This window comes from Astyanax mexicanus, chromosome 3 (genome assembly GCF_023375975.1).
Source record: "Astyanax mexicanus isolate ESR-SI-001 chromosome 3, AstMex3_surface, whole genome shotgun sequence".
In the NCBI taxonomy this organism is placed as follows: Eukaryota; Metazoa; Chordata; class Actinopteri; order Characiformes; family Acestrorhamphidae; genus Astyanax; species Astyanax mexicanus.
This window is the reverse complement of record NC_064410.1, coordinates 5,505,841-5,518,708: the sequence shown is the minus strand read 5'-3', so window position 1 is coordinate 5,518,708 and position 12,868 is coordinate 5,505,841. Positions and strand designations below refer to the sequence as shown.

Below are 12,868 nucleotides of genomic sequence, written 5' to 3'. Positions count from 1 at the left end.
TTATTTTTAAATCTAAAACTTGACAGGTATGAATGTGTCCCTGTATATCATGATAACAATTAGTAAACATTATGCAGTTTAAATGGAGTGGCCTGTGTGAGACTATAAACGCAGCCGTCTGGGGCTCTGTGTTCAGACGTATTGTAATAGCAGACCTGTGCTTAAGGCAGGAAGTGACCTGTTTGGTGATGGGAGGTCAAACACTTTAAATCAAGCTCCTCCACCCATTCCAAACTGGAGCACAGGGCCGCCTTATCACACTCCAACTTTTTTTTTACTATTAATACTCACTAGTGAAAAAGTGACCTCAGCGCTCTCCGTCTGGAAAAGGCCTCGCCTCTGTTTGGGACGTGTGCCACGCAGATTAATGAGAATATGAGTACTTTCTCAGAAAACAGAGCGCGTGTCCGGAGAGCAGCCCTGACGTTTCTGTAAATAAAGCACTAGTGTGTGCTGAGAGTATAGTGCGTCGCGTATAGTTACGGTTCTTTAGGTTATTTGAGGTTATGTACTGTTTTAGCTTTTCACAAACAAACACACGCCTACCAACATACTCACACAAACACAAACTCACGCTCGGATTGGCACGCCTGGCACACTACCCTACATCAAGCTCGCCAACAGGCGGAATGATTAACCAGTTGAGGGTGAGGCACAGCATACCTGCGCTCAGCACAGAGAACCGAGTGAATCTTTAACTCTGAACTGTGATCACAAGCATGTCCAAATATGAGCCTGACTGTTCATTCATATCCAGACTAACAAATACTCAAAAAGCCAAGGGCAACAGGGTCTCGTATGATGTAAACAACTACGGCTGCTCAGTATGGACAAAAATAGCATGTCACAGTGATCTAAACCATGAGATAAATACAGTACTGGACAGTAAAGTGTGCATTTGCACAGTAAATCCCTTAAAATCCCATAAAAGATGTCCTTCTGCTAAACTCCATTTTTCTTGTTTTTTGTAAAATCTCAATAGGTCTCTCTGAGTTGTGTATGATGCTGTACATGAAACTCTTCCTCAACCTCCATTGTTTGCAGTAGCTAGTAATAAGAAAACACTCAGAAAAAAAACGAGTCGATCAGGAAAACACAGTGTCTACGTCAACCCAAAGGCCTCGCCAATGAAACAATGAAACTGAAACACCTGTCATTTTAGTGTGGGAGGTTTCATGGCTAAATTGGAGTAGCCTGGTCACCAGTAAGATCAGTAAGAGTGTGAAGGTTCAATTAGCAGGGTAAGAGCACAGTTCTGCTCAAAATATTGCAATGCACACAACATTATGAGAGACATACCAGAGTTCAAAAGAGGACAAATTGTTGGTGCACGTCTTGCTGGAGCATCTGTGACCAAGACAGCAAGTCTTTGTGATGCATCAAGAGCCACGGTATCCAGGGTAATGTCAGCATACCACCAAGAAGGACCAACCACATCCAACAGGATTAACTGTGGATGCAGAAGGAAGCTGTCTGCAATGATTTATGATTCTCATCATATCAACAGATGGTTTGGTAAATCAGAGCTTAATGATGGCGAATCAGGTGAGCTGGTGGTGGAATTGAAAAACAAGCTTCAAACAAGAACCTTTATTTTTAATGGAAGTCAGTTACAATTATTTTAAAGCGTTTCTATTTGTACATTCACAAGCTTACTAGAAACCAATCTAAGGAACAACTAACAGTTTTTTTTTTTTGGCACAGCAGTGATGATATACAGTATATCTTTATATCTTATTCATATATCTTATATCTTAATATCTTTATATCTTACTCTTATATCTTATTCTTATATCTTATATCTTATATCTTTATATCTTACTCTTATATCTTATTCTTATATCTTATATCTTATATCTTTATATCTTACTCTTATATCTTTATATCTTATTTTTATATCTTATATCTTTATATCTTATTCTTATATCTTATTCTTATATCTTATTTTTATATCTTATATCTTATATCTTTATATCTTATTCTTATATCTTATATCTTTATATCTTATTCTTATATCTTATATCTTTATATCTTACTCTTATATCTTATATTTTTATATCTTACTCTTATATCTTATATTTTTATATCTTACTCTTATATCTTTATATCTTATTTTTATATCTTATTTTTATATCTTATATCTTTATATCTTATTCTTATATCTTATATTTTTATATCTTACTCTTATATCTTTATATCTTACTCTTATATCTTTATATCTTATTTTTATATCTTATATCTTTATATCTTATTCTGCGTTAGACAATAATTATTTGTATTTGATTGATGATGTGAAAGCATTCATTTCTCATCCGAACATTCCCAGAAGCTCTTACGCAGAACTGCATCCAGAATGCTCCAGATGTTCACAGAACACAATAATTGTAAGTCGTTATAAGCTCATTTGCATATCTGCAGTGCTATAAGCATAAAACAACAATTAAGAAACGATGTGAGAAAAAAAAAACGAAACGCATGATTATTGTTTTCAATAGATACAGATCTGTGGATGAGCGGCGGATGGTAAATGGGTGTAATATCGCTGGTGGTTCTGAAATGATTATTATCATTTGTTCCCGCTGGAAGAGCCGGATCACCTTCCTCTTGTTTAAGCAGATGCTGAGTGACACTTACAGCACCTGAGGTCTCGCCTCCACTCCGCATTCCAGCATCACGCACTTTTACATCCTGGCTGCTGTTGTTGAGCCGGCTGAGCGCGCCCGAAGCGCCTTTTTAGCAAATAGAAAACTAAACAAATATATATTTATAATCTGTAGAATTCTCCACAGGCCACAATTTACACAATCATACACACCACTGAACCCAATTAGCCTAATGCGAGCATCACTTTCTCTCTCTTTCAAACACACAAACATACTCACACACACACACACACACACACACACACACACACGAGAAAGAGAGAGAAACACCTCCAGCCTAAACACACTGAGACACGAGAGAGAGGAGGTGGAAACAGAGAGAGAGAGAGAGAGAGAGAGAGAGAGAGAGAGAGAGAGCATATCCCACAGGTCAGTTCAACATTCTTTAGCTTCAATTGTTCATGCCAAATATCATGGGATAGGGACTACTAAGTAGATCTCAAAACATTTTAATATCTTTAAAAGCTTACTGTATTTCAGTAATTCAGTTCAAAATGTAAAATGTATATATTATATAGATGTATTACACACAGAGCGATCTATTTTAAGCTTTATTTATTTTATTGTTGATGATGTTAAAAATAAAGTTGCTTTTCTGTTTACATGGACAATTCTAGCCAGATGTTGCCAATCACGACCACTGTAGGTGATAATGTCTTCTAGAACATAAGAAGGGAGAGAAATAAAGAGAAACAGAGAGCGAGAGAGAGAGAGAGAGAGAGAGAGAGAGAGAGAAGGGGGCAGATAGATAGAAAGAAAATAAAAAAGAGGGAAAGATAAAGGAGTGTCGCAATACTCATTGCTATCTTACACCCCACCAACAGTTTATTTTTACACCCTGCACTTGCATTGTTCAAATAGCAACAGTGCTTGTGAATATATCTACGCTGATTGGAAAGGTGGTGTGAAAGTAAAGTATGTTCAGGTAAATGTTTGCTGCATTGCTATCTTGGCAACAGAAAAAAACACAGGTGCACACTGATTGAAATGAGACCAGACAACAAGTCAACCATAAGATGTTCATTGCTATCTGTTACACACACAGTAATGCACAGCAGTGCACAAACCCATTACATCAACAGTAAACAGAACACAGAATTAAATAACATTGCTCTTCCCGTAAATGACCTGCTCTCACACCTTCACACCGTGAAAAAGGCAGAAGTGCTGCCCTGTTAAAATACCAATCTGCCAAAGTCAGAGCGCACCTGGATCTTAAATGGAATGGAAAGTGACACACCCATAATAAATTAAGAGAATTAGAACATTCCCTTTGTTATGAGCCACGCAAGGTGTAATTTTCCTGTTGTTCAAAATGTGAAACTCATATATTATTTAGATGTATTACACACAGAGTGATCTATTATACACGTTTTTTTATATTATTGTTGATGATTATTTAAAATTCAGTGCCTCAGAAAATTAGAATATTATATAAAACCAATTTTTTTTTTGTCTGAGTGTGGGCAGTGTGCCAAGTCCTGCTGGAAAATGAAATCCACATCAGAGAGGGAGAGAGTGAAAGGGAGAAAAGGAAAGAAAATAAAGAAATGAAAGAGAAAGCAAGACAAAATAATTAAAGAATATATGAAGATAGAGAGAGAGATGAAGACACTAAAAAATGAGAGAGTGAGAGACAAATAAAGGACAAAATAAATGTGGGGAAAAACTTAAGAGAAAGAGAGAGAAAAAAGAAAGAAAGAGATAGATAGATAGATCCTGCTGTGCTGCTAATCCAGAACCTAAGTAATGTAATGGGGCTGGTGATAATTGTGTAAGAGAAGCCGGTGTGTGTGTGTGTGTGGTGTTCAGGACAGTTCAGTGAGTTTGTTTGTTGTGAAAGGGCAGTGTGTGTGAGCAGGGCTCGGTGAGGGTGATGATGCAGACAGCAGCAGCAGCAGCAGCTTTAGAGCAGTGCAGGAGTTTCACACCTCGCAGGGCTTCCCCACCACCTCCACCAACACCAGCTCCACACAGTACCACACACCGCACCACAGGAGCCACAGAGGAACGGAGTTCCTTACCCAAGTATGTCTGAGATTATGGTCAGTAACTGATGGTCAGGCATTTCTGCAGTTCTTCAGATTGCTCTGGGTTCTTTTGTGACCTCCTGGATGAGTTGTCCATGCCCTTTTGGAATAATTTTCGTTACTTGGTTTAATTTTCCACACTGAAAGTTGTTCATGACGTTAATGATGTTTTTTAAATTGTTCTTAAATTCCTTCAAATTCCTGTCAGACAGGTTGTGTTTTAAGAATTTCCTGATTTTGACAATCTGAAAAATATAAAAATGCCGCTGTATTAAATAACACAAATAAATTAAAATAGGCAACCTTTTCAACTATTTTGTTCTTTTCAGGATTTGCTGGGTTTTCTGTATACAAAGAATGTTGCCTTTCAAATGTGATGCACTAAACAGCTATTTAAAAAAGCAAATTAGTGATTTCATTCATTTGGCCATTTCGTACACCCTGCGCAAGGTGTGTGGTGATGCTCTTTGCTATCTTACACCCCATCAACAGTCTATTTTCACGCCTTGCGCCTGCATTGTTAAATAGTGTCAGAGTTTAGGAATAAATCTACGCTGATGGCTCTCTTGATGGTTTCCTATGGATACACCCAGCGCTCGTACATCTCCGCTCGTTAAACACATACACACACACACACACACACACACGCGGACGCACTGCAGAGCGCAAACCTAACGTTTAGTTCAACAATAAACAGAATAAAGAATTAAATAGCATTGCTGTTCCCTTAAACGAGCTGCTGGTGTATCTTCACAGAATGAACTTGCAGGTCAGTATCCTCTGTTGAGACGCACAAAAGCGCTGCCCTGTTAAGATATCAGGCCTCGCTCAAACACCAGCCAGTGTTTATGGATGCCAAGGTCAAAGATTATTCATGAACAGCTCTTATATTTTACTAAAACTTCACACATACAATCAGTTCTGTTTTACACTAACCCGCTGTGTTTATTGCGCTAAAAAGAGGTAAAAGAGATGCTAAAAAGGCACAGCTGGGACTCAAACCTGAACACATCCATCAGAGAAACATCAGGATTTCCACGCTTGTCCCCAAAGCTCAGCCATTCTACTGTTTTGATGGCACTTTCCAAATTCAAGCACTATTTTGACTTGCCAACACACCGGCTAAATCCAGCTCAGAGCGTAATTACATCAGATAATGGTGATGTCCCTCAAGAGAACAAAGCAGTGACAGGCGGAGGGTGCTTCAGCGATGAGCGCGAGTGCGGAACGACAGCCGCTGACTATGTTTTCGTTCAAGGGCTCTTCTTTCTTTAGCTGCTGCTCAGAACAGGGATGATAAGTGAGATCAGAAAGAAAACAAGGCTCTCCGCTTCCAAATGCACAATGCTTCTCTGCTGTGGAGGGTCTATTCATGATTAACCCCACAGTCCGGCACCGCGGACCACCCCGGCACGTACAGAGGGGCTTAGAGTTAATTACAGGCATTTACTGTGTGTAGAGCCCTGCCCTGATTAACACGTGCTTGAGTTAAATCAGCATTTGCGTGTTTAACGCTTTGCGTGTCTTCTGATTTATTCGAAGAGATTTCCACCACTTCGAATCAACACTGTTCTGAATATGTGATGCAGCTTGAGTATAGTTTATGATCAGATATACAGCTCTGGAAAAAAAAATAAGAGACCACTTCAGTTTCTGAATCCATATTTTCTCTGATTTTGCTATTTATAGGTTTATGTTTGAGTAAAATGAACATTGTTGTTTTATTCTATTCTGTGTAACTACAGACAACATTTCTCCCAAATTCCAAATAAAAATAATGTCATTTAGAACATTTATTTGCGGAAAAAGACGCAGAGCTTTCAGACCTTAAATAATGCAAAGAAAACAAGTTCATATTCATAAAGTTTTAAGAGTTCAGAAATCAATATTTGGTGGAATAACCCTGGTGGTTTTTAATCACAGTTTTCATGCATCTTGGCATCATGTTCTCCTCCACCAGTCTTACACACTGCTTTTGGATAACTTTATGCTGCTTTACTCCTGGTGCAAAAAAATTCAAGCAGTTCAGTTTGGTTTGATGGATTGTGATCATCCATCTTCCTCTTAATTGAGGTTTTCAATTTGGTAAAATCAAAGAAACTCATCATTATTAAGTGGTCTCTTGTTTTTTTTTTTTCAGAGCTGTACAGTTTCTGTGTAGCAACTGATATTTTTCAAATAAGTGCAAATATTTTGGCATCCTTTAACTGTAACCAAGATACAAATACAAACATGTTGCAACACCTGAGCAACCGCCAAAAGCACCATAGCAACCATCTGGAACACTATAAAATAGGAATGTGAAATGTCGTAATCATACGCAATCATATGACCAACATTTTTGAATATCATGAACGATAATATACCCTGAAATCTCCCACCCCTAATTATCACATCAGGGTGTTATTTTCTACTGTTTTTTAGCAAAAGAAAAATTCACACTGTTCTCATTTCCCATTATATATCTACTAGAGACAGATTATATCTGTCCAGTATCATTTATTTTTCTTTAATCCTGGATATATGGACTTCTGTTACAAATCTTATTCAATTCTTGTATTTCTTTTTGTATCTCAGTTAGGAGCGTGCCATTTCATATTGTATGCAATAATAAGATGTAACTTCGTCTGCTCCGGTAGCCGATGGCAAGCTGCATGAACAGGATTTGAATCAAATAGTCTTCTGATCATAGTGGCAGCGCTCAGCCCGCTGGACCTCTTGGTGCCCTCTTTAAGTCATCTTTTATGACGTTTTATAGATGAATATTTTTTTTTGCCAAATGGTTTAAATTATTCCACAGTTTTTTCCACCTATATCTTATTAAAAATTGACCTCTACAAGAGAGAAATTTAGGAAGATGAAGATCTAAAGACTGACGAGTTGAATATGTATGAATGCATCTCTGCATTTGTAATAGTAATAATAATAGTAAAGTCATTTATGTATTGTGCTGGGATATTTCCATCATCTGAATACATTTTATTAATAGAAATACATATTTGAAATATAATATTATTATAAATAGATTAAATCTGAAGTTTCTCAAATACAGAAGCAGATGACGTGTATAAATTTGATCGTATTGCAATACAAACAAATCGTTTCTAAAAAAAAAACTTCCTATAAAGACATCTAATAATGCTGGGATGAAATGCAGGAGCCGCACTACTATTGTTCTATTTGTATTTCTCTTCTCAGCAGTAGATACTGCTTTAAAACCTAGAGAAGACAGCTTAGTCCTGAAACGGCAGCTGAGAATAACTGAACAGTTCCCTCCCTGAGGCTGGTAATGTCACCGGAAGCCTGTCCTCACTGCCGTAGTGCCCTATGATCTGATAAGGAGGTGAAACAAAGTTCAAGGATGCTGAGTCTATTGTTCCAGCACGCTGTCCAAATGGCTCCACAGCCCAAAACACTACGGAAAATGACTGAGTGTGCTGCTGCTGCTGCTGCTGGCCTGAACGCACTGATCTGAGTAATGATTGGTCTGGCTCTGACTTCACACCACTTTTACCACTGCAAACTGGTTTTATTTGTACAGCTGAACTGAGGGATGAGCTGTATCTAAAGCTCTGCTGCCCTAAAGCATGTTTTTACCACAAATATAAACCTCCTATCTTCCAGTGATTAAGCTTTTGTTTGTATATATATATATATTTTTTTTTCTGAAGCCAATATATAAGTGTTGGCACATCTGCAAAAGAATAGTTTTTCCTACTTTTGTTGGAGTAACTGTCTCTACTAGGGATGCATTGATAGCATTTTTTTTTTGTATCTTTTGAATCTGTTCATTTGTTATTTTTGCTTTTCCCAAAAAGAATATTTGGTATAAATGGTAAAATTATGCTTACATAAAAAATAGTGATTAGTTATACTCTATGGATGCATGCTAATTTGTCCAGCAGAATCAGCCAATCAGATTAGACTTTCAGGGAAAACCATATTTTTCATACTATAAGGTTTACAAGGATTATAAGGCTCATTATGAAACACTAGTAAGCATGCCTACATTAAAGTGTGCAAGGGTGCCGCCATGTTTCCCTTCTAATGGGGAAGCTGTCGAAAGCGCCCAAATAAACAAAACTGTAATTCTTAAAAAAAAAAAAAAAAAAAAAAAAAACAACAACTGTATTTTCAGAAAAGTCAAATGAGTACTGGATGTTAATCTACACAGATTTCTCTCCTAAAAACTGTTTATTTGTGAGTAAAGTGCTTCTGTTTACTTACAGTAAGCTTAGATGTCCACTATTTTCTCCAAGGGTGAGCGCTAGCCAGTTAGAAGGCTAGCCAGCCGCAGTAAACAGCGCTAACCAGCTCCAGTTAGCAGCATAGCCAGCCCTGGTTAGCCACATAGCCAGCTCTAGCTAGCCCCAGCTAGCCGGGCTACCCAGCTACAGTTAGCAGCGTAGCCAACCTCAGTTAGCAGCACTAGTCAACCCCAGTTAGCAGCGCTAGCCAGCCTCCTTTAGCAGCTCTAGCTAGCCCCAGTTAGCCGGGCTACCCAGCCACAGTTAGCAGCGTAGCCAACCTCAGTTAGCAGCGCTACACAGCCACAGTTAGCAGCACTTACTCCCTTATACATTGTAATTCATCTGATTAGCTTCTTACAACCTGTCCTGTAGAATTCATACATAAAATGCCCTGGATTATAAGGTGCACTGCAGATTTTTGGGAAACTTATAGGCTTTTAGGTGAGCCTTATAATGTGAAAAAAGACATTAGGAGAGAAAGCTGAGAGTTAAAAATATGTAATAACAGCGATGTCAGTTCTGTGTCATTATCCACAAAAAATTAACCTTACCTTTATATATCAGCATCAGAATTTAGAATGTTGATCTTCCACTGACAACAACAATAGGGGGAATGCTGGCTCTGTATTTTTTTTCGGTAAAACCCTGTAATATAACTTTATCAACTCAGTTCAGTACTAATTTTATTTTAGCTTGTCAACAACTGCATGTGTTCAGCTGTCCACGAGAAAAAAATCAAAGCATATTTTATAATACAGCAGTGTAAAGATGTAAATTAAATACACACCCCAACTAAAGGGGCGCTTAAAACCAAAAAAAAAAAAAAAAACTAGATAGTTTTGGACTTAGACTTTTAAATACAATATATAATAGTTTTAGTCACATTTTAATTTTTTTGGTTATTAATAGTTTTAGTCTGGTTTTAGTCACTGAGAACAAACATCAATTAAGTCTAGTTTAAGTCTAATGAATTTTAGATAAATAAAATATGTGTTATGTATTTTTATTGTTTTCCTATTTTAGATTTGTGTTATTTTGCAATTATTTACTGCTAATTACACAGTCTTTGACATATAAGTTTAGTTTTTATTAGTTGATGAAAAGTTCTTGTCTCGTTTTCGTCATGAAAATTAGGTTGTCTTGAAAATCTTTTTTCGGTCAAAGTTTTCGTTAACGAAATTACACTGCTAGAAACCTACAGTAGGGCTAGCAGAAAAATAGTATTATTTTGTATTAGTATTATTTGTGGCCAGAACTGAATTTTTGGCCGTATCTAATGGTCACAGTTTACCACTGCTATCTGCAGAGTTTTGTGTTTTTTAAACATCACAATCTATATGAAGATAAAAACCCACAAAAACACACTGTGCTGAGTTTAACACCTCACCCAGAGCTTGACCCCATATCTGCAAAGAAAGCCTAAACTGGACGATTTCACGAACTGCAGAAATATAACATGCTGACCAAGAGCTGGCGATGCTGATAAACAGCAGGCGATAGTGTTTTACTACTTACTGTTGAGCAATTCGAGATATTCCTCTCTCCAACACACTTCACAACATCTCTTCTGTACATTTTAGAGTTCACCTGATAAAGAAGAGCTCGATTAGCTATAAGATGAACTGAACTAATAATGTTATATATATATATATATATAGTAACATATTAATACATTTGTTTTAATAAAGTAACCTATTTAATTTCTGGGATCTCATCAATTTAAAAAAAAAAAACCTATCCAGATAAATCTCTCCATCCAGCCCACTCGTGGGTAACGAGTGGGCTGGGGACAGCCGTCCTTGCCATGACACCCTGAACGAGCGCCCAGTGAGGTACGATCTGAACCATGACAGCGCATTGTCTGGGTTCCCCAGGGTTCGGTACTGGGACCTCTTCTCTTCTCAATATACACCATCTCTCTAGGTCGGGTTATCCGCTCACATGGTTTTTCCTACCACTGCTTTGCTGACGACACTCAGCTATACCTGTCGTTCTCACCAGATGATCACTCAATCTCTGCACGAATATCACAGTGTCTCTCAGACATATCCGCATGGATGAAGGAACATCACCTCCAACTTAACCTCTCAAATACTGAACTTCTGGTCATACCAGCAAAACCTTCTATCCAACACAACTTTGCCATAACCATCGACTCTCTCTCTCTCTCACCGACAAAGGTTGCTAGGAACCTGGGTGTCATGGTTGATGACCAGCTTCTCTTCACGCACCATGTGGCCTCAGTTGCTCGATCCTGCCGCTTTGCGCTTTACAACATTGGAAAAATTCGACCGTTTCTGACGCAACAGGCCACCCAACTCCTGATACAAGCTGTGGTAATCTCACGCCTCGACTACTGCAATGCCGTACTAACTGGCCTCCCGGCCTGTGTAGTAAAACCACTACAGATGATTCAGAATGCAGCAGCACGTTTGGTCTTCAACCAGCCAAAATGGGCACATGTCACTCCGCTGCTCATTGAGCTCCACTGGCTACCGGTTGCTGCTCGCATCAAATTCAAAGTGCTTACAATCGCCTACAAGGTGATGACAGTACAGGCTCCTTCCTACCTGCACTCGCTCCTGAAGGCTTACGCTACCTCCTGGCCGCTGCGCTCCTCCAATGAACGTCGCCTCGCTTTACCAAACAAACATTCACACAAAGCAATCCAGACTGTTCTCATACAGAGTTCCCCAATGGTGGAACAAACTACCTTCCACTACCAGATCAGGAGAATCTCTCACTATCTTTAATAAACTCCTGAAGACAGAGCTCTTCAAAGAGCACTTACTCTCCTAACACCTCTAACTAACTACCTTCTACTACCAGATCAGGAGAATCTCTCGCTATCTTTAAGAAACTCCTGAAGACAGAGCTCTTCAAAGAGCACTTACTCTCCTAACACCTCTAACTAACTACCTTCTACTACCAGATCAGGAGAATCTCTCACTATCTTTAAGAAACTCCTGAAGACAGAGCTCTTCAAAGAGCACTTACTCTCCTAACACCTCTAACACACTAACTACTTCTAACCTCATTTCCTTCTTCCTGTTCTCTACTCCTCTATCCCATTATTTCCCTCTGACCTCCTTAAGGCCCTATCTATAGATGCTTTATTTTTAACTTCTATTATTTTTGTACTTAACCTCTTCTATTATTTGCACTTCAATATTGTAAGTCGCTTTGGACAAAAGCGTCTGCCAAATGTAATGTAATGTAATGTAATGTAAAAAACTTGAGTTTTCAAAATGTCCAACTAAGCTTTAACTTTAATATATTTACATTCTACTGAAATACATTCATTTACAATGGGCATATATGCAGCAGAAATTGGGAAAAGCCTGGTGCATCCCAAAATTATCAACATTAATATTTTAATATAACATTATAGCCAGTATGGCTTTTTAGAAAAATGTGTTTCAGGGAGGGGGGGTTATGGTAGTGTGCTATAGGACTCTATGGGCGTGGTCTAAGGTTTTGTCCTTAATGGCTTTATTTTTTCCCCTTTAATTATTTATACTTTAAGTACTTTTGAAACCAGTACTTTTATTTACTTTTACTTAAAGATATCAAAGAGTTCTTTCTCCTAAACTTCTACAGAAGTATTTTAAACCCTAATATCTATACTTCTACCTACAGAGTAATGAATGTGAGTGTCCACATACATTTGCACACATATATATATATATATATATATATATATATATATATATATATATATATATATATATATATATATATATATATATATATATATATAAAATACATTCATTTTCAATGGGCATATATGCAGCAGAAATTGGGAAAAGCCTGGTGCATCCCAAAATGATCAACATTAATATTTTAATATAACACTATAGCCATTATGGCTTTTAGAAAAATGTGTTTTGGGGAAGGGGGGTTATGGTAGTGCGCTATAGGACTA

The 12,868-nt window shown here is 37.8% G+C and overlaps 1 protein-coding gene and 1 long non-coding RNA gene across 4 annotated transcripts in view; both read right to left on the bottom strand.

Moving 5' to 3' along the window:
• Positions 1-12,118, bottom strand: part of LOC125799308 (uncharacterized) — a 51,013-nt gene extending 38,895 nt beyond the window's left edge. The window contains exon 1 of one of the 2 annotated variants that reach the window (XR_007438162.1): positions 11,746-12,118. This is a non-coding gene — a long non-coding RNA (uncharacterized LOC125799308). The remainder of the gene's footprint in view (positions 1-11,745) is intronic. The other variant, XR_007438163.1, reaches the window with a different exon arrangement.
• The window catches only part of gcgra (glucagon receptor a), a 115,382-nt gene that overhangs the window by 38,895 nt on the left and 63,619 nt on the right, over positions 1-12,868 (bottom strand). The window lies entirely within an intron of this gene.